The sequence below is a fragment of the Triturus cristatus genome, chromosome 6 (genome assembly GCF_964204655.1).
Source record: "Triturus cristatus chromosome 6, aTriCri1.1, whole genome shotgun sequence".
NCBI lineage: Eukaryota > Metazoa > Chordata > Amphibia > Caudata > Salamandridae > Triturus > Triturus cristatus.
In genome coordinates this window covers 98,538,741-98,559,941 of record NC_140589.1, presented here as the reverse complement: position 1 = coordinate 98,559,941, position 21,201 = coordinate 98,538,741, and the positions used below count along the sequence as shown (strand labels likewise).

The 21,201-nt window shown below is 47.3% G+C and overlaps 9 non-coding genes across 9 annotated transcripts; all 9 read left to right on the top strand.

The window, feature by feature from the left end:
- Window positions 1–75: 75 nt before the first annotated feature.
- TRNAL-AAG (transfer RNA leucine (anticodon AAG)) lies at window positions 76–158 on the top strand. Its single transcript has one exon. It is a non-coding gene; the product is annotated as a tRNA-Leu (tRNA).
- Window positions 159–1,181: 1,023 nt separating this feature from the next.
- Window positions 1,182–1,264, top strand: TRNAL-UAG (transfer RNA leucine (anticodon UAG)). Its single transcript has one exon. It is a non-coding gene; the product is annotated as a tRNA-Leu (tRNA).
- A 901-nt stretch (window positions 1,265–2,165) lies between these two features.
- On the top strand, window positions 2,166–2,248 carry TRNAL-UAG (transfer RNA leucine (anticodon UAG)). Its single transcript has one exon. It is a non-coding gene; the product is annotated as a tRNA-Leu (tRNA).
- A 901-nt stretch (window positions 2,249–3,149) lies between these two features.
- Window positions 3,150–3,232, top strand: TRNAL-AAG (transfer RNA leucine (anticodon AAG)). The gene has a single exon. It is a non-coding gene; the product is annotated as a tRNA-Leu (tRNA).
- Window positions 3,233–4,256: 1,024 nt separating this feature from the next.
- On the top strand, window positions 4,257–4,339 carry TRNAL-UAG (transfer RNA leucine (anticodon UAG)). Its single transcript has one exon. It is a non-coding gene; the product is annotated as a tRNA-Leu (tRNA).
- A 632-nt stretch (window positions 4,340–4,971) lies between these two features.
- On the top strand, window positions 4,972–5,054 carry TRNAL-CAG (transfer RNA leucine (anticodon CAG)). Its single transcript has one exon. It is a non-coding gene; the product is annotated as a tRNA-Leu (tRNA).
- Window positions 5,055–18,596: 13,542 nt separating this feature from the next.
- Window positions 18,597–18,679, top strand: TRNAL-UAG (transfer RNA leucine (anticodon UAG)). Its single transcript has one exon. It is a non-coding gene; the product is annotated as a tRNA-Leu (tRNA).
- Window positions 18,680–19,580: 901 nt separating this feature from the next.
- TRNAL-AAG (transfer RNA leucine (anticodon AAG)) lies at window positions 19,581–19,663 on the top strand. The gene has a single exon. It is a non-coding gene; the product is annotated as a tRNA-Leu (tRNA).
- Window positions 19,664–20,687: 1,024 nt separating this feature from the next.
- Window positions 20,688–20,770, top strand: TRNAL-UAG (transfer RNA leucine (anticodon UAG)). Its single transcript has one exon. It is a non-coding gene; the product is annotated as a tRNA-Leu (tRNA).
- Window positions 20,771–21,201: the final 431 nt, after the last annotated feature.

Sequence of the window (21,201 nt, the reverse complement as noted above, 5' to 3'; positions counted from 1 at the left end):
ACTATTGGCCTAAGCTCTGTGCATTTTTTGGTTCCTAATATCTTTCTCACCCTTTAGATGAAAAAGCAGCATGGGGTCAGGATGGCCGAGTGGTCTAAGGCGCTGCGTTAAGGCCACAGTCTCTCCTGGAGGCGTGGGTTCGAATCCCACTTCTGACAAAACTTGAATTCCATTTTCTCTCTCAGTTCCTTTAGAATCTCAGCTAAAAATTGGCAATGTAAATAATATCTGAATAAGTACCAAACTTCAGTTTCAACTGCAAATGCATTTGCCCTATTCTATCTTTAACGTTAATGTAATATTCTTCTAGCACTCGTGGTGTTTTATATTTGTTTTGTGGGGTACTTTAAAAATCTTTTTATGAAAGAAATGGGTTACATTAAGTCTTGTGATGTTTTAGGTTTCCAATCAGGAGGTTTTAAATTTTATGTCACGTCATTTTCAGATGCTTCATTCAAGAGATGTTTCCACTATAGAATGCAGAGCAAGGGCAAAAATGCAAGTGATAGAGCGAGTGAGTGAGAAGGAGTGTTGTGGAAGGAGAGAATGAAACAAAGACAGAGTGAGTGAATGGCAGGGAGGCATAGAAGAGGAGTCTAGTAGTGAAGGAGACCTGCTTTTCCCTGCTCTTGACCTCCCACCCATCCCCAAACAACCACAAACATACCTTCTGTGCAAAGTTGGTATGCAGAATTTCACGCCTCAGCAAGTGAGGGTGAGTCCCAGGCCAGGGGCTAAAGAGCAAAAGAGTGCCTGTGCTCAGACTTTCCCTGCTAGGGATAGTTTATCTGGAACAAGGCCTACTCTCTTGTATCCAGCAAGGATCTAGAAATCCTGCATGAATCTGCAAGGCACATTGGCAGCATAAATTTGCATAAACTGCCCCACCTATTGCCTTCCTACTTCCTGTGCTGTAGTTGTTTGTGTAGAGAGAGAGGTCGCAGGCAAGGAAATGTTGTGAATCGGATACAGGACCCTAAATAGCTGGTGAGAGGTATGTTGTGTTCTAAAAGCATGAAAACTGTATACCTGTGAAATAAAGTGCTTTCGTATGTGTTCTTCTGTGTTTATTGTCCTGTGCATAAAGTTGCACCTTGTGTTTGAAGGTTTAAATTATTTCAGGCTTGCATGGAGGTAGACGTTTGTGAGTAACTTTTATTCATTTCTTAAAAGTCTATACTGTCAGGATGGCCGAGAGGTCTAAGGCGCTGTGTTTAGGCCACAGTCTCCTTTGGAGGCGTGGGTTCGAATCCCACTTCTGACATGCATTTTGGAGATTTAATCTCCTTTATCAGGTTAACATCTGATGGAAGTTGCATCTGTTGGTCTTCACCTGGCACGTTATTCCGTTCTCCTCTTGTCAAGAGAGATGGGGTTTCTCATATATTTAGGTTCTATAACGTCTTGCTGACAAAGCGCAATCCTTACCAAATGAGCATAGGACCCATGTAAGAGGTCATCTGGAAGAGTCATGCTCTTGTATGCCCTGGCCAGACGGGCCCTGCAAATTTGGAAGAATGCCATTCATCTGGTAGACAACTGGACTCCAGCACACTTACAGCAATTTCCTCAGGGCTTTCATCAGGGGCTGCTTAAATTTGTATACTCCGCCCTATGTTGTGACTTTGAGATCCCCTGTTGAAATTGCTTTAGCCAGCCAAGAGGTGGCTATTGTCTCAATTTCAAAGCAGCTTTGAGCCGTTCAAGTGGCTGGTGAATAGCACTTTTTCTTTGTTCGCCTCAAAGTTCTAAAGAGTTCTCCATAGGTCCTGCTCTGTACAGATTGTTCAAAGATCTGTTGGAAGTGCATATAATAGGATAAATAAATTGAGGGCATTCCTTTTCAGTACCTCACCTGCATGGCTGTCTGGCCTCTGGAAGATGCTGGGAAAGCAAGTCAGGAAGGCCGAGTGGTCTAAGGCGCTGCGTTCAGGTCGCAGTCTCCTCTGGAGGAGTGGGTTCAAATCCCACTTCTGACTGTCCTGTGTTTACTCTACTTTTTTTCTTGAGAAATATGATCATTTCCCTCGCAGTGCCTTATAGGATTGTCTTCTTGGAAGAGTGCAGTGAGTTTTTTTCTTGCTCTAGCCACTATTGGCCTAAGCTCTGTGCATTTTTTGGTTCCTAATATCTTTCTCACCCTTTAGATGAAAAAGCAGCATGGGGTCAGGATGGCCGAGAGGTCTAAGGCGCTGTGTTTAGGCCACAGTCTCCTTTGGAGGCGTGGGTTCGAATCCCCCTTCTGACATGCATTTTGGAGATTTAATCTCCTTTATCAGGTTAACATCTGATGGAAGTTGCATCTGTTGGTCTTCACCTGGCACGTTATTCCGTTCTCCTCTTGTCAAGAGAGATGGGGTTTCTCATATATTTAGGTTCTATAACGTCTTGCTGACAAAGCGCAATCCTTACCAAATGAGCATAGGACCCATGTAAGAGGTCATCTGGAAGAGTCATGCTCTTGTATGCCCTGGCCAGACGGGCCCTGCAAATTTGGAAGAATGCCATTCATCTGGTAGACAACTGGACTCCAGCACACTTACAGCAATTTCCTCAGGGCTTTCATCAGGGGCTGCTTAAATTTGCATACTCCGCCCTATGTTGTGACTTTGAGATCCCCTGTTGAAATTGCTTTAGCCAGCCAAGAGGTGGCTATTGTCTCAATTTCAAAGCAGCTTTGAGCCGTTCAAGTGGCTGGTGAAGAGCACTTTCTCTTTGTTCGCCTCAAAGTTCTAAAGAGTTCTCCATAGGTCCTGCTCTGTACAGATTGTTCAAAGATCTGTTGGAAGTGCATATAATAGGATAAATAAATTGAGGGCATTCCTTTTCAGTACCTCACCTGCATGGCTGTCTGGCCTCTGGAAGATGCTGGGAAAGCAAGTCAGGATGGCCGAGTGGTCTAAGGCGCTGCGTTCAGGTCGCAGTCTCCTCTGGAGGAGTGGGTTCAAATCCCACTTCGGACAGTCCTGTGTTTACTCTACTTTTTTTCTTGAGAAATATGATCATTTCCCTCGCAGTGCCTTATAGGATTGTCTTCTTGGAAGAGTGCAGTGAGTTTTTTTCTTGCTCTAGCCACTATTGGCCTAAGCTCTGTGCATTTTTTGGTTCCTAATATCTTTCTCACCCTTTAGATGAAAAAGCAGCATGGGGTCAGGATGGCCGAGTGGTCTAAGGCACTGCGTTAAGGCCGCAGTCTCTCCTGGAGGCGTGGGTTCGAATCCCACTTCTGACAAAACTTGAATTCCATTTTCTCTCTCAGTTCCTTTAGAATCTCAGCTAAAAATTGGCAATGTAAATAATATCTGAATAAGTACCAAACTTCAGTTTCAACTGCAAATGCATTTGCCCTATTCTATCTTTAACGTTAATGTAATATTCTTCTAGAACTCGTGGTGTTTTATATTTCTTTTGTGGGGTACTTTAAAAATCTTTTTTATGAAAGAAATGGGTTACATTAAGTCTTGTGATGTTTTAGGTTTCCAATAAGGAGGTTTTAAATTTTATGTCACATCATTTTCAGATGCTTCATTCAAGAGATGTTTCCACTATAGAATGCAGAGCAAGGGCAAAAATACAAGTGATAGAGCGAGTGAGTGAGAAGGAGTGTTGTGGAAGGAGAGAATGAAACAAAGACAGAGCGAGTGAATGGCAGGGAGGCATAGAAGAGGAGTCTAGTAGTGAAGAAGACCTGCTTTACCCTGCTCTTGACCTCCCACCCATCCCGGAACAACCACAAACATACCTTCTGTGCAAAGTTGGTATGCAGAATTTCACGCCTCAGCAAGTGAGGATGAGTCCCAGGCCAGGGGCTATAGAGCAAAAGAGTGCCTGTGCTCAGACTTTCCCTGCTAGGGATAGTTTATCTGGAACAAGGCCTACTCTCTTGTATCCAGCAAGGATCTAGAAATCCTGCATGAATCTGCAAGGCACATTGGCAGCATAAATTTGCATAAACTGCCCCACCTATTGCCTTCCTACTTCCTGTGCTGTAGTTGTTTGTGTAGAGAGAGAGGTCGCAGGCAAGGAAATGTTGTGAGTCGGATACAGGACACTAAATAGCTGGTGAGAGGTATGTGGTGTTCTAAAAGCATGAAAACTGTATACCTGTGAAATAAAGTGCCTTCATATGTGTTCTTCTGTGTTTATTGTCGTGTGCATAAAGTTGCACCTTGTGTTTGAAGGTTTAAATTATTTCAGGCTTGCATGGAGGTAGACATTTCTGAGTAACTTTTATTCATTTCTTAAAAGCCTATACTGTCAGGATGGCCTAGAGGTCTAAGGTGCTGTGTTTAGGCCACAGTCTCCTTTGGAGGCGTGGGTTCGAATCCCACTTCTGACATGCCTTTTGGAGATTTAATCTCCTTTATCAGGTTAACATATGATGGAAGTTGCATCTATTGGTCTTCACCTGGCACGTTATTCCGTTCTCCTCTTGTCAAGAGAGAGGGGGTTTCTCATATATTTAGGTTCTATAACGTCTTGCTGACAAAGCGCAATCCTTACCAAATGAGCATAGGACCCATGTAAGAGGTCATCTGGAAGAGTCATGCTCTTGTATGCCCTGGCCAGACGGGCCCTGCAAATTTGGAAGAATGCCATGCACCTGGTAGACAACTGGACTCCAGCACACTTACAGCAATTTCCTTAGGGCTTTGATCAGGGGCTGCTTAAATTTGCATACTCAACCCTATGTTGTGACTTTGAGATCCCTTGTTGAAATTGCTTTAGCCAGCCAAGAGGTGGCTATTGTCTCAATTTCAAAGCAGCTTTGAGCCGTTCAAGTGGCTGGTGAATAGCACTTTCTCTTTGTTCGCCTCAAAGTTCTAAAGAGTTCTCCATAGGTCCTGCTCTGTACAGATTGTTCAAAGATCTGTTGGAAGTGCATATAATAGGATAAATAAATTGAGGGCATTCCTTTTCAGTACCTCACCTGCATGGCTGTCTGGCCTCTGGAAGATGCTGGGAAAGCAAGTCAGGATGGCCGAGTGGTCTAAGGTGCTGCGTTCAGGTCGCAGTCTCCTCTGGAGGCGTGGGTTCAAATCCCACTTCTGACAGTCCTGTGTTTAATCTCCTTTTTTTCTTGAGAAATATGATCATTTCCCTCGCAGTGGCTTATAGGATTGTCTTCTTGGAAGAGTGCAGTGAGTTTTTTTCTTGCTCTAGCCACTATTGGCCTAAGCTCTGTGCATTTTTTGGTTCCTAATATCTTTCTCACCCTTTAGATGAAAAAGCAGCATGGGGTCAGGATGGCCGAGTGGTCTAAGGCGCTGCGGTTAAGGCCGCAGTCTCTCCTGGAGGCGTGGGTTCGAATCCCACTTCTGACAAAACTTGAATTGCATTTTCTCTCTCAGTTCCTTTAGAATCTCAGCTAAAAATTGGCAATGTAAATAATATCTGAATAAGTACCAAACTTCAGTTTCAACTGCAAATGCATTTGCCCTATTCTATCTTTAACGTTAATGTAATATTCTTCTAGCACTCGTGGTGTTTTATATTTGTTTTGTGGGGTACTTTAAAAATCTTTTTTATGAAAGAAATGGGTTACATTAAGTATTGTGATGTTTTAGGTTTCCAATAAGGAGGTTTTAAATTTTATGTCACGTCATTTTCAGATGCTTCATTCAAGAGATGTTTCCACTATAGAATGCAGAGCAAGGGCAAAAATACAAGTGATAGAGCGAGTGAGTGAGAAGGAGTGTTGTGGAAGGAGAGAATGAAACAAAGACAGAGTGAGTGAATGGCAGGGAGGCATAGAAGAGGAGTCTAGTAGTGAATAAGACCTGCTTTTCCCTGCTCTTGACCTCCCACCCATCACCAAACAACCACAAACATACCTTCTGTGCAAAGTTGGTATGCAGAATTTCACGCCTCAGCAAGTGAGGGTGAGTCCCAGGCCAGGGGCTAAAGAGCAAAAGAGTGCCTGTGCTCAGACTTTCCCTGCTAGGGATAGTTTATCTGGAACAAGGCCTACTCTCTTGTATCCAGCAAGGATCTAGAAATCCTGCATGAATCTGCAAGGCACATTGGCAGCATAAATTTGCATAAACTGCCCCACCTATTGATTCCTACTTCCTGTGCTGTAGTTGTTTGTGTAGAGAGAGAGGTCGCAGGCAAGGAAATGTTGTGAGTCGGATACAGGACCCTAAATAGCTGGTGAGAGGTATGTGGTGTTCTAAAAGCATGAAAACTGTATACCTGTGAAATAAAGTGCTTTCGTATGTGTTCTTCTGTGTTTATTGTCCTGTGCATAAAGTTGCACCTTGTGTTTGAAGGTTTAAATTATTTCAGGCTTGCATGGAGGTAGACGTTTCTGAGTAACTTTTATTCATTTCTTAAAAGCCTATACTTTCAGGATGGCCGAGAGGTCTAAGGCGCTGTGTTTAGGCCACAGTCTCCTTTGGAGGCGTGGGTTCGAATCCCAATTCTGACATGCCTTTTGGAGATTTAATCTCCTTTATCAGGTTAACATCTGATGGAAGTTGCATCTGTTGGTCTTCACCTGGCACGTTATTCCGTTCTCCTCTTGTCAAGAGAGATGGGGTTTCTCATATATTTAGGTTCTATAACGTCTTGCTGACAAAGCGCAATCCTTACCAAATGAGCATAGGACCCATGTAAGAGGTCATCTGGAAGAGTCATGCTCTTGTATGCCCTGGCCAGACGGGCCCTGCAAATTTGGAAGAATGCCGTGCATCTGGTAGACAACTGGACTCCAGCACACTTACAGCAATTTCCTTAGGGCTTTGATCAGGGGCTGCTTAAATTTGCATACTCCACCCTATGTTGTGACTGAGATCCCTTGTTGAAATTGCTTTAGCCAGCCAAGAGGTGGCTATTGTCTCAATTTCAAAGCAGCTTTGAGCCGTTCAAGTGGCTGGTGAATAGCACTTTCTCTTTGTTCGCCTCAAAGTTCTAAAGAGTTCTCCATAGGTCCTGCTCTGTACAGATTGTTCAAAGATCTGTTGGAAGTGCATATAATAGGATAAATAAATTGAGGGCATTCCTTTTCAGTACCTCACCTGCATGGCTGTCTGGCCTCTGGAAGATGCTGGGAAAGCAAGTCTGGATGGCCGAGTGGTCTAAGGCGCTGCGTTCAGGTCGCAGTCACCTGTGGAGGCGTGGGTTCAAATCCCACTTCTGACAGTCCTGTGTTTACTCTAATTTTTTTCTTGAGAAATATGATCATTTCCCTCGCAGTGGCTTATAGGATTGTCTTCTTGGAAGAGTGCAGTGAGTTTTTTTCTTGCTCTAGCCACTATTGGCCTAAGCTCTGTGCATTTTTTGGTTCCTAATATCTTTCTCACCCTTTAGATGAAAAAGCAGCATGGGGTCAGGATGGCCGAGTGGTCTAAGGCGCTGCGTTAAGGCCGCAGTCTCTCCTGCAGGCATGGGTTAGAATCCCACTTCTGACAAAACTTGAATTCCATTTTCTCTCTCAGTTCCTTTAGAATCTCAGCTAAAAATTGGCAATGTAAATAATATCTGAATAAGTACCAAACTTCAGTTTCAACTGCAAATGCATTTGCCCTATTCTATCTTTAACGTTAATGTAATATTCTTCTAGCACTCGTGGTGTTTTATATTTCTTTTGTGGGGTACTTTAAAAATCTTTTTTAAGAAAGAAATGGGTTACATTAAGTCTTGTGATGTTTTAGGTTTCCAATAAGGAGGTTTTAAATTTTATGTCACGTCGTTTTCAGATGCTTCATTCAAGAGATGTTTCCACTATAGAATGCAGAGCAAGGGCAAAAATACAAGTGATAGAGCGAGTGAGTGAGAAGGAGTGTTGTGGAAGTGTTAAATGGTAGCGGCAGTTTCAGTCGATAACCCTTCAAGTATTGCCCGGCGGTAATCGCCTCTCATACCATTCGATAATTTACCAATGAAAGAGGCAGGCGCCGGAGACTGGAAGGCAGGAAACAAAGTTTTTATTCCGTCGGAGCAGAACACATCAGATCAGACAGCAAGGTATCGTCACGAGGTGCTCTAACTGCATCTCTGAGGCCTGGCCTCTTATACACAGGTTTATGACTTTATTGCAGGGTTATCATACATGGCACATTCTTGAGATTGTCTTGGAACATGAAAGAACATCCTCGGAATCCCCACTTCGAGCTCATTCCCACACATATCTACAGTGGAGGTCCCCACCCCATCCACAGTAGGAGATGGCTATCACACAGCTGGACATTCCGCCAATTTCCGGGGGTGTGTGCGACCGGCCGGGTCTCAGGGGGTAGGGGCTTTGATCTACTGTAATCCCTTTGATGTGGGGTGTTTCCCTTACAGTAGGGGCAATAAACTGCATCCGCAGGGCTAGGTGATGGCCTGGGATCGGTTCGGACAGTGGGGCGCAGAGGAAGGGGGTTATCAAAGAGATGCATGACCATGTATGGGATGTCGGTCAGGCGTGGGATGTGGTTCCATGGCAGGGTCGCGCAGAAGGAGAGGGTTTATGGCCCGTGTATGAGAGAGCGGGGGTGGCCGGCGCGCGGGGGATGCTTGCAGCGCCAGGGGGACGCGCTGGCGATCGGCATTAAGCAGGGAGAGAGCAGGGTGCCTAAAAATGGCTGCCGTGCGCTTTCCTGTGTGTCATGCTGGGGAGAGACAAGATGGCGCAGATAATGTTCAGTTTGCAAGCTAAATTTCCACAGTCCTCCCTTTTAACATGTCTCGCCAGCTTGTCTAGTTCTGATCTATCCCCATAATACTACGAACTTCCATCTCATACAGAGCTTTCATTCGTTCCGCTTTAAAGTTCAAAGTCTTAGGGCAGATGCAGTTCATAAAAAGCGAACATAAAGGTGGCAGACACTGAATCCCCAAGCAGCATCCACATAGTATCACAATTGGTATTAGGATAAATGAAAACAGCCTCCATCCCCAACTTCTTCTAGTGTCCCAAAACCAACTCCCCAGTGACCATTCTTCTTGCTCCTGATGAACCTCTGCGGAAAGTCTGTGGAGGTGTTCAATTGCTTTGTAGACTGAGGGTGAGTTATCCGGTACGTAGGTACAACAGCTGGACCCAATGATGCGGCATGCTCCTCCACGATCAGCCAGAACCACATCTAGAACGAGGCGGTTCTGGAGAGCCACTAGGCGGACGGCCTGGAGCTCGGCGGTGTTGTTGGCGAGGATGCCAGCCGTAATGTTCATCGCCGTTTCGACTGCCTGGGTTAAGTGGCGGATGGCACGGCTGTTTGCCATTGGACCCCAGAGTGGAACAAGACCTTTTACTGCGTCCATGAACTGTGCTCCGGTGGAGTCGGCTTGCACAATGTCTTTGGCACGTTTCTGTCGGTGATGGTTTGCTGGAGCCACATATGTCGGAGGAAGGACAAAGGCGATGTAGCAGGTGCCTCCCCAACCTTTCGGAAGCCAGGTGTAGGCCTTAGTACCACAGACGAAGTACATATTCGGGGAGGCAACAAAGGAGGGTGGATCAACTGAGTCCAATGTTCGGGTGATGAGGCAGGAGCTGTGGCCCACCAGCTGCGCCCCCAGGCCTTCGAGGCACACAAATCCAGTGATGTTGATGACGGATAGGGCCACTGTTAGGGTGGCGGCCGTCCGTTTCCGGAGGTAAGAGAAGGTGGGTCTGGCTGGGTTGCTGAACACTTGCATTTCAACTCGTTCTTTGGCAGGGATGTCCATGTGAAAGGAAGTGTTTGATCTCAGAGGGCAGAAGGGGGCAGAAGTTTTTCCAGTTTTGTTCAGCCAGAACCCATGGTAGAAGTGCGACACAGTTTTGCCGGAAGTGGCATTGTCCCTGTAGCTTTCCTGCAGGAGGATTAGCCAGGCGAGGCAGGAACCATGGACAGAAAAAGGTGAAGGGATGAAAGGGATAGAGTGTCCAGTGGCATGTGGTAGCAATCCACAGATCCAGCAATTAGTGGCGTTGGCGGCAAGATTGTGTTGGTGGAGCAACTGCACAAAAGAGTTATTCCAGAACTCCTTACGCCTTTCTCGGAGTTGGGGTGAAAGTGAGATCAGATGGTGTTCTTTCATGGTGGTATGTTGAACGGTGGTCAGCAATGTCTTATGAGCGGGTGTGCTCTCCTCCATGATCCAGAAGGTGACCATGAGGAGAAGGCAAAAGAGAAGGGTAATGAAAAGTGTAATAGTCTTTGAGCTGTGCATTCTGTCAGTCTTTGGGTTTTTGTAGTGGATCTTCGGACGTCCGGTTGCTTCCATCATCTTCATGTCGGGCGCTTCCATCACCTTCAAGAGACTCGGTAGCGGGCAGAACCACAGACTTTGTTTAGTTTCTCTCCTGGTGGCCTTTGAGGTGACTAGGCTACCGCTCTGAGATTTCCACTTAGTTTGTGGTCTGCTTAGCCGAAGTTCTCTCCTTTCGTCGGAAGTTATACCCTTCCTTGGATGGCACGGTGGGATCGGGATATTTCACTAGCTCAAGTGTCTCCGTATCTGGGCGGCGGTTCAGGGATGGTCGGTCTTTGTCCAGAAGTTCTTCTTGGGCGGTGATGTTGTCCGTAGTCGTCAGGGTCGGTGATACCTTCTTGCAGTGGTGTGCATGCAGCCAATTGCGTTTCCCCTCCACTCGAAGAGCTGTTCGGGTGGTGATCAGGACTTGCAGGGGGCCCGACCACCGGGGCTCCAGACTCTTGGTGCGCTGGAAGTTACGCACTAAGACAAAGTCGCCGGGTTGGATGTCGTGCCCGGGGCCCCTGGAAACATCGGGAATGGCTTGCAGCACCTGCTGATGGATAACAGACAACGTTTTAGTTAGGTTATACAAATAGTCAGACATGAGGACGTCCGGGACGTCGTGGATGGATGTTGGTTTTGGTGCAGTCCAAAGGTTCATGGGCCGCCCGAAAACGACCTCGTAGGGGGTTAAGTGGTGTTTAGTGGGGGTGGAACGCATTGATAGCAATGCTAGCGGGAGAGCGTCTGGCCATTTCAGTCCTGTGGTGGCAACTATTTTTGCTATCTTAAGCTTCAATGTGGCATTATGTCGCTCAACCAAGCCTGCAGATTGGGGATGGAAGACAGCGTGGAATTTCTGTTTCACACCCAGCCCCTTTAAGATGAGTTGGATAACCTCGGCTACAAAGTGGGGGCCATTATCGCTCCACAAAATTCGACAAAGGCCGTATCGGGGGAAGAATTCTTTCAGTAGTACTTTTGCGGTAGTCATAGCGGTGTTGTTGTGGGTTGGGTAGGCCTCCACCCACTTGCTGAAGGCACACACAACGACAAGTACGTACTTAAAACCTTGGCACCTTTCTAACTGGACATAGTCCATTTGTAGGACTTCAAAGGGGTGATTGGGAACCCCAAACCCTCCCCGGGGTACAGCAGTTCCTTTCCCAGGGTTGTGTTGGAGGCATTCCAGGCATTGTTGGACCAGACGTTTGGCTGAGTCTGGGATTTTGTCGTTGTGCCAGACTTTGGAGATGAGTTCGATCATGGGGGCAGACCCTATGTGTGCGGGGGAGTGTGCCATGGTCAGCATGGGGATCAAGTATGAGTCGGGTAGTAACCATTTGTTCGAGTCTTTAGTTCGCCAGCAACCGTCATCGTCCTTCAATCCCACCCGGACCCATTCAGTTAATTCGTGTGGTGTGCTGGCTAGTTGGATATCCCTAATCATTTCCCTAGCATCCTTCCATTTCTCAGTTTGTGACCTGGTCACATACATATGGGTCGTGGACCTATTCTCGGCTGTGGTTCGGGCAGTAATGTCAGCTAGTGCATTTCCCTGTCCTATAATGTCTGTCACCTTCTTGTGTGCCTGGCATTTGATCACAGCCAGCCGTGTGGGGAGGAGGACTGCTTCGGTCAGGGCAGAGACTAGATCTCCATGCAGGATGGGTGTGCCATGGGAAGTCAAGAATCCCCTCTCTTTCCATAAGAGCCCAAAGTGGTGAACTACCCCGAAGGCGTACTGACTGTCTGTGTAAATGTTTGCGGTTGTCCCTGCTGCCAGGATGCATGCTCATGTGAGAGCAATTAGTTCCGCCGCCTGTGCGGATCGCTGTGTGATGCGGGCTGTCTCAACAACTGTTCGGGCTGTGGTGACTGCATAGGCAGCTGAGGTGGTGCCATCGTGGAGCTTGATACATGAGCCATCCACCCACAGTTCTCCGTCAGGGTCCGGGAAGGCAGTATCCCGGAGGTCAACCCTACTCTTGGTCTGTTCGTCGGTGAGGGTCACGCAGTCATGTATAGGGGACGCATTGGGGTCAGCGTCAGGGAGAGGTAGTAGAGTAGCTGGATTCAGAGTGGTGCATCGTTTCAATGTGATGTGGGGTGCAAGCAGAGTTAGTTTGTAACCAGTCAGTCGTGCGCTAGTCAGGTGTTGGGTCTTGGTTTGGTTTAGGAGGGTGTCAACCGCATGGGGTACCAATACTGTGAGGGGGTTCGAGAGCACGATCCCCTCACTTTGCCGGATAGAGACAGCAGCGGCGGCTACTGCTCGAAGGCAGGCGGGCAAAGCTCTGGCTACAGGGTCAAGAGTGGCAGAGAAGTAGGCACAAGGGCGTTGTTTAGGGCCTATGGACTGGGTTAGAACAGACAACGCACATCCCTCCCTTTCGTGGGTGTAGAGGGAGAAAGGTTTAGTATAGTCTGGGGTTCCTAGGACTGGGGCCGAGCAGAGGGCGTCTCGTAATTCTTTGAAGGAGGATTGGCATTCGGGTGTCCAGGGGAGGGGGAGGGGGACATCTTTAGCCAGCAGGGAAAGCAGAGGTTTTACAATAAGACTGAAGTTTGGCAACCATTGTCGACAAAAGGAGGTGAGGCCTACTAGAGACCGCACTTGCTTCTGAGTTTTGGGAACAGGGGTTTCTAGGATGGTCTGAATTCGGTCAGGGGTAAGTTTCCTCCCGTCTTTGGATAGTAGGTGGCCTAGATATGTCACTTGGGGTTGGCAGAATTGCAACTTCTTCCTGGAGACCTTGTGACCGTTTTCCGCGAGGAAGTGGAGGAGGTGAATGGTGGCTGTGACGGCAAGTGGAGTGGTGTCGGCCGCCAAAAGAATGTCATCGACGTACTGTATTAACACCACTCCATCGGGTAGTTGGACTGCATCTAGTTGTCTCTTGAGGGCTTGGCTATAAATGCTGGGACTCTCAGTGTAGCCTTGGGGTGCCCTACAGAATCTGTACGAACGAGCTTTTAAAGTCAAGCCGAACAGGTAGCGGCTGTCTGGGTGGATGGGGATGGAAAAGAATGCGTTCTTGAGATCAATAACGGTAAAAGTGGTGGCAGTGGACGGAATCAGGGTGAGGATGGTGGTGATGTCTGAGACCACGGGGTACTGAGGTATGACTACTTTGTTAACTTCTCGTAAGTCAACAATAAAGCGGTATGCTTTCTCATCTCCCTCGCCTTGCTTTTTTACAATGGGTAGGATAGGGCTGTTGCAAACATTACTGACTACTTCTTCTACCACTCCTGCATCGACTAGGGACTCGATGATTTCCACCAATGCCTTCTCGCCTTCGGGCGATATCCGATACTGTGGAAGCTTTGGGAGCACTGCGTCCGGTCGGACGGTTATGTGTACTGGGTCGATCACCATGCGCCCTACATCTGAGTCGGTTTTAGCCCATAGATGTGAAGGTAACGTGTCGAGTAGGGACAGGTCAGCATCGGTTATAGAGAGCATACGCCGTGTGTGACAATGTCTGAACAGATCTGGGTTATCGTGCAGGATGACTCGAACTCCGTCTGGGGAGCATCTGATGGTAGCTCGAAAATGTTTTAGCAAATCAAGTCCCATAATAGCATCGGGGGTGTTGGAGGAGAGTAGAAAGGTCGTGTCAGTGGCGTTATCTTCTAAGTCACAGGAGATTGGTGCTGATAAGGGGTTAGTGGAGGGCGTTCCATCGAAGCCTATTGAGGTTACGTGTGAGCCAGACAAGGGTGCCCTAGGAATCAGTCGTTTAGATAACGCACTACGTGTCGCCCCAGTATCTACCAGGAATGGAGACTTGGTGCCCAAGACTTTAGCAGTGACGTAAGGACCTTGCTGGTCAACACGGAGTTCGACTGGATCCCACCCTTGCCCCTGGCGGTCCTATGCGAAGTCATGGGTGCTTTCGTAGTCGGACTGCTGACACTGGTTTTGTCGGTGGCGATCAAAGGTGTTTGGTCTGCCTGGCCTGTCGTTGATGGCGTCGTTCGTGTACCCTCGTCCCTGTCCTCTATTTCTGGGGTCATATGCTGTGTCTCTGGGGTCCCTATTTTTGTTCAATTCCAGAAGGACCGGGCACTGGGATTTCCAGTGTCCGAACCCTCTACAGAATGCACATTGGTTCCCATCTAAGTCTCTTCGTCCGTTGTAGGGGGCAGGGGTATGATCTCTAGGGGGTAGCTTTCTAGGGGCGGTTGGTTGGTAATTCCCTTTCGGGGGCTCCCTTCCTATGGTCACCCCTTGCAACTGTGCTATCATTACCCTCTCCTTCAGTTCCTTTTTCTTCCTCTCTGACGCCCTATCGTTCTCATTCTTTTGGTTTTCGTAGTATTGGGCCATCTGGAGGATAGCTGCGGGTTTGGAGGCTGCCCAACTACTCTCGCTGGTCTGTAGCTTCTGGGAGACTTCTTGTGACAGACCTTTCACATAATTCTGGACAAAGAGGTGATGTCCGGTTGCAGTGGTCATGTCCTGGCCACTATAATCGGAAAACACAGTCTCGAATCGGGAGAAGTATTCAGACACATCCTCCTGGGGTTTCTGGCGACAAGCCGTCAATATCGACCAGTCTACCTTTCTTTCTGGGATTAGAGTCTTCAATTTCTGTACAATCTTGTCTGGGAGCTCCAATATGGCTTTCGGGGGTTTCTGTCCCGGTTCTCGCTGTTTATCTATGGTGTCGAGTTGTACCCAGGTATATCCGAATGGCTCAGCGTGGTCAACTTTCCGGATTTGCTTCCACACATCAGCCGGCAGACATAGCCCGAAGAACAAGTCGATATCTGCTAAAGTCATTATTGTTGAACCTAAGGCTGTACCCAGTTCGGTGTAGAAGGCAGTCGGGTTCTTTCTTAAGTCGGGTAGAGTTTTTCTAAAGGTCAAAATATCTTGTTGGTCCCATGGCTGGTAGACCCAATTATATACAACCCTTCCCTTCGCATCTTGGTGGTTGATGTCGTCATGTGTTCCTTGACCTCGTGGGGGGACCCAGTAGGGGGCGGCCTCTTTGATGGGCATCATGGTATCAGTCCTTCCTTCCTGGGGCTTAGTCGCTATGGGGGTTTCTGCTTTGGTGGTCTGCCTGTGTTCTCTAAGGTGTCGATAGACCTCGAGTGTACGAGTGAAGAGGTTCGTTACATCGCCCTCTCCTTCTTCCCCAATGTCTACCTTCCTATATAGGGCCGCTAAGCCTTCGGGACCTTTATCGTGGTACCTATCCTCATATGTATTCAGGGCGTGATAACAAAGTCGTACGACAAAGTGTCGTCTGCGGCTGTCGGCATAGGAGTTATACACGTCTGTTATATACTCCTCACTTTCCTTTCGCTCCACCAGTGTCCCTACTATCTTGTCGATTCCTGCTCGTTCATCCCTTGTTAGTCGATTCATTCTGGTGGAATCTTTCTTTCTCATCTCAGGGTCATCCAACGTTATTGCCGACGTTGTGTTCAGTACAAGAGGCTCGCCCGGCGCGGAGGCCGTGAGGACCGAGGCCCCTGTACTGCTTTCGCTTGTGTTTGGGGGTTGTGGGTGTTGCACTACTGATTGGGAGGGTGCGTATGGAGGGGGCATGTAAATGATGGGGGGACCTAATAGTAATTCATCATTCGTCCGTTGCTTAGAGGACAACTCAGGGTAGAGCATAGAGGGGGTCCTAACAGCGTACTGGCCTGATGTTTCGGGCTCCTGTCTTAGTTTAGTTTCCCTTCTCTCCTTTATTTCTTCTTCTAACTTTCTAGCGGCAAGGTGAGCTGCCTTTCGTAATTCTTTTTCTGCTTTTACTTCTTCCCTCTTTTTCCGTTGTGTTGCTTCTTTGCGCCACATGCCGATACTGTCAAGCATAGTAGGCGTCGTCTTATTGCTACGCAGAGCTATTTCTAGCATTTCTATCTTATGGTCGTCGAAGGATCCCATCAGTGGCCACTGACTCTCGGGGTCCTTCCTTGTATATTTATGCCATAGCTTGCTATAAGCTACGGCGACTAGTCCATATTTAGTGAACATGTCCTTATTAGGGGTGCCTTCCAGTGGAGCCGGATGGTCCACCTCTAATAAGCGGTCCGGGCAGAACCAACTACCAATCAGTGGGGAGAAGATAGGCATGACGGGTTTCAACGGGGACAAAAGTCAGCACTACCTATCTTTTCACTGCTTGCAAAGACTAGACAGAATATCTCTATTCCTCGTTATTTGTAAGCAGAGAATACCTCCAAAGAACCAATATCGAACAACTAGTGTTCGGACAATCAATCAATCAATCAATCAATGGGGAGATAAAGATAGGCACGACGGGTTACAACGGGGACAAAAGTCTGCGTTACCTACCCTTCACTATTTGCAAAAACTAGACAGAATATTTCTATTCTACGTTATTTGCAAACAGAGAATATCTCAAAGAGCACTATTCTTCAAAACAATCAATGTTCGGACAATCAATCAGTGGGGAGATAAAGATAGGCACGACGGGTTACAACGGGGACAAAAGTCTGCGTTACCTACCCTTCACTGTCTGCAAAGGGAGAGAGAGAGAGAGTATTTCTACTCCTCCCCGTTTGTAGACAGCGAATATCTCAAAGAGAACAATCAATGAGCAATACTAGTATTTCAAATAATCAATCAATTATTTCGCAATTTGTCGTGTTTTACGACCTTACCCGGACCGCGTGGACAGTTTCTCGTCTTCCGCCTCCAGCGCCCGATCGTCCTCTACTTTCCGTATTTGCCGCGGCACTCCTGATGGTTCCCAGTCAGGACCGTAGATCACTCGAGAGAGGTCTGCTCGGAACCAGTGAAGTTCGGATGATCGGCTGCCAGACGAGGGTCTATCGGGCAGGAGCTCTCCCGATCGTTGCAGTCGTTCACTCTGTCATCAGGATCTCTCCCACTGGATCCACGTGTCGCTGATGGGCCCGCGTTGGGCGCCAATTGTTAAATGGTAGCGGCAGTTTCAGTCGATAACCCTTTAAGTATTGCCCGGCGGTAATCGCCTCTCATACCATTCGATAATTTACCAATGAAAGAGGCAGGCGGCGGAGACTGGAAGGCAGGAAACAAAGTTTTTATTCCGTCGGAGCAGAACACATCAGATCAGACAGCAAGGTATCGTCACGAGGTGCTCTAACTGCATCTCTGAGGCCTGGCCTCTTATACACAGGTTTATGACTTTATTGCAGGGTTATCATACATGGCACATTCTTGAGATTGTCTTGGAACATGAAAGAACATCCTCGGAATCCCCACTTCGAGCTCGTTCCCACACATATCTACAGTGGAAGTCCCCACCCCATCCACAGTAGGAGATGGCTATCACACAGCTGGACATTCCGCCAATTCCCGGGGGTGTGTGCGACCGGCCGGGTCTCAGGGGGTAGGGGCTTTGATCTACTGTAATCCCTTTGATGTGGGGTGTTTCCCTTACAGTAGGGGCAATAAACTGCATCCGCAGGGCTAGGTGATGGCCTGGGATCGGTTCGGACAATGGGGCGCAGAGGAAGGGGGTTATCAAAGAGATGCATGACCATGTATGGGATGTCGGTCAGGCGTGGGATGTGGTTCCATGGCAGGGTCGCGCAGAAGGAGAGGGTTTATGGCCCGTGTATGAGAGAGCGGGGGTGGCCGGCGCGCGGGGGATGCTTGCAGCGCCAGGGGAACGCGCTGGCGATCGGCATTAAGCAGGGAGAGACCAGGGTGCCTAAAAATGGCTGCCGTGCGCTTTCCTGTGTGTCATGCTGGGGAGAGACAAGATGGCACAGATAATGTTCAGTTTGCAAGCTAAATTTCCACAGAAGGAGAGAATGAAACAAAGACAGAGTGAGTGAATGGCAGGGAGGCATAGAAGAGGAGTCTAGTAGTGAAGGAGACCTGCTTTTCCCTGCTCTTGACCTCCCACCCATCCCCAAACAACCACAAACATACCTTCTGTGCAAAGTTGGTATGCAGAATTTCACGCCTCAGCAAGTGAGGGTGAGTCCCAGGCCAGGGGCTAAAGAGCAAAAGAGTGCCTGTGCTCAGACTTTCCCTGCTAGGGATAGTTTATCTGGAACAAGGCCTACTCTCTTGTATCCAGCAAGGATCTCGAAATCCTGCATGAATCTGCAAGGCACATTGGCAGCATAAATTTGCATAAACTGCCCCACCTATTGCCTTCCTACTTCCTGTGCTGTAGTTGTTTGTGTAGAGAGAGAGGTCGCAGGCAAGGAAATGTTGTGAGTTGGATACAGGACCCTAAATAGCTGGTGAGAGGTATGTGGTGTTCTAAAAGCATGAAAACTGTATACCTGTGAAATAAAGTGCTTTCGTATGTGTTCTTCTGTGTTTATTGTCCTGTGCATAAAGTTGCACCTTGTGTTTGAAGGTTTAAATTATTTCAGGCTTGCATGGAGGTAGACGTTTCTGAGTAACTTTTATTCATTTCTTAAAAGCCTATACTGTCAGGATGGCCGAGAGGTCTAAGGTGCTGTGTTTAGGCCACAGTCTCCTTTGGAGGCGTGGGTTCGAATCCCACTTCTGACATGCCTTTTGGAGATTTAATCTCCTTTATCAGGTTAACATCTGATGGAAGTTGCATCTGTTGGTCTTCACCTGGCACGTTATTCCGTTCTCCTCTTGTCAAGAGAGATGGGGTTTCTCATATATTTAGGTTCTATAACGTCTTGCTGACAAAGCGCAATCCTTACCAAATGAGCATAGGACCCATGTAAGAGGTCATCTGGAAGAGTCATGCTCTTGTATGCCCTGGCCAGACGGGCCCTGCAAATTTGGAAGAATGCCATGCATCTGGTAGACAACTGGACTCCAGCACACTTACAGCAATTTCCTTAGGGCTTTGATCAGGGGCTGCTTAAATTTGCATACTCCACCCTTTGTTGTGACTTTGAGATCCTTTGTTGAAATTGCTTTAGCCAGCCACGAGGTGGCTATTGTCTCAATTTCAAAGCAGCTTTGAGCCGTTCAAGTGGCTGGTGAATAGCACTTTCTCTTTGTTCGCCTCAAAGTTCTAAAGAGTTCTCCATAGGTCCTGCTCTGTACAGATTGTTCAAAGATCTGTTGGAAGTGCATATAATAGGATAAATAAATTGAGGGCATTCCTTTTCAGTACCTCACCTGCATGGCTGTTTGGCCTCTGGAAGATGCTGGGAAAGCAAGTCAGGATGGCCGAGTGGTCTAAGGCGCTGCGTTCAGGTTGCAGTCTCCTCTGGAGGTGTGGGTTCAAATCCCACTTCTGACAGTCCTGTGTTTACTCTACTTTTTTTCTTGAGAAATATGATCATTTCCCTCGCAGTGGCTTATAGGATTGTCTTCTTGGAAGAGTGCAGTGAGTTTTTTTCTTGCTCTAGCCACTATTGGCCTAAGCTCTGTGCATTTTTTGGTTCCTAATATCTTTCTCACCCTTTAGATGAAAAAGCAGCATGGGGTCAGGATGGCCGAGTGGTCTAAGGCACTGCGTTAAGGCCGCAGTCTCTCCTGGAGGCGTGGGTTCGAATCCCACTTCTGACAAAACTTGAATTCCATTTTCTCTCTCAGTTCCTTTAGAATCTCAGCTAAAACTTGGCAATGTAAATAATATCTGAATAAGTACCAAACTTCAGTTTCAACTGCAAATGCATTTGCCCTATTCTATCTTTAACGTTAGTGTAATATTCTTCTAGCACTCGTGGTGTTTTATATTTCTTTTGTGGGGTACTTTAAAAATCTTTTTTATGAAAGAAATGGGTTACATTAAGTCTTGTGATGTTTTAGGTTTCCAATAAGGAGGTTTTAAGTTTTATGTCACGTCATTTTCAGATGCTTCATTCAAGAGATGTTTCCAATACAGAATGCAGAGCAAGGGCAAAAATACAAGTGATAGAGCGAGTGAGTGAGAAGGAGTGTTGTGGAAGGAGAGAATGAAACAAAGACAGAGTGAGTGAATGGCAGGGAGGCATAGAAGAGGAGTCTAGTAGTGAAGGAGACCTGCTTTTCCCTGCTCTTGACCTCCCACCCATCCCCAAACAACCACAAACATACCTTCTGTGCAAAGTTGGTATGCAGAATTTCACGCCTCAGCAAGTGAGGGTGAGTCCCAGGCCAGGGGCTAAAGAGCAAAAGAGTGCCTGTGCTCAGACTTTCCCTGCTAGGGATAGTTTATCTGGAACAAGGCCTACTCTCTTGTATCCAGCAAGGATCTCGAAATCCTGCATGAATCTGCAAGGCACATTGGCAGCATAAATTTGCATAAACTGCCCCACCTATTGCCTTCCTACTTCCTGTGCTGTAGTTGTTTGTGTAGAGAGAGAGGTCGCAGGCAAGGAAATGTTGTGAGTCGGATACAGGACCCTAAATAGCTGGTGAGAGGTATGTGGTGTTCTAAAAGCATGAAAACTGTATACCTGTGAAATAAAGTGCTTTCGTATGTGTTCTTCTGTGTTTATTGTCCTGTGCATAAAGTTGCACCTTGTGTTTGAAGGTTTAAATTATTTCAGGCTTGCATGGAGGTAGACGTTTCTGAGTAACTTTTATTCATTTCTTAAAAGCCTATACTGTCAGGATGGCCGAGAGGTCTAAGGTGCTGTGTTTAGGCCACAGTCTCCTTTGGAGGCGTGGGTTCGAATCCCACTTCTGACATGCCTTTTGGAGATTTAATCTCCTTTATCAGGTTAACATCTGATGGAAGTTGCATCTGTTGGTCTTCACCTGGCACGTTATTCCGTTCTCCTCTTGTCAAGAGAGATGGGGTTTCTCATATATTTAGGTTCTATAACGTCTTGCTGACAAAGCGCAATCCTTACCAAATGAGCATAGGACCCATGTAAGAGGTCATCTGGAAGAGTCATGCTCTTGTATGCCCTGGCCAGACGGGCCCTGCAAATTTGGAAGAATGCCATGCATCTGGTAGACAACTGGACTCCAGCACACTTACAGCAATTTCCTTAGGGCTTTGATCAGGGGCTGCTTAAATTTGCATACTCCACCCTTTGTTGTGACTTTGAGATCCTTTGTTGAAATTGCTTTAGCCAGCCAAGAGGTGGCTATTGTCTCAATTTCAAAGCAGTTTT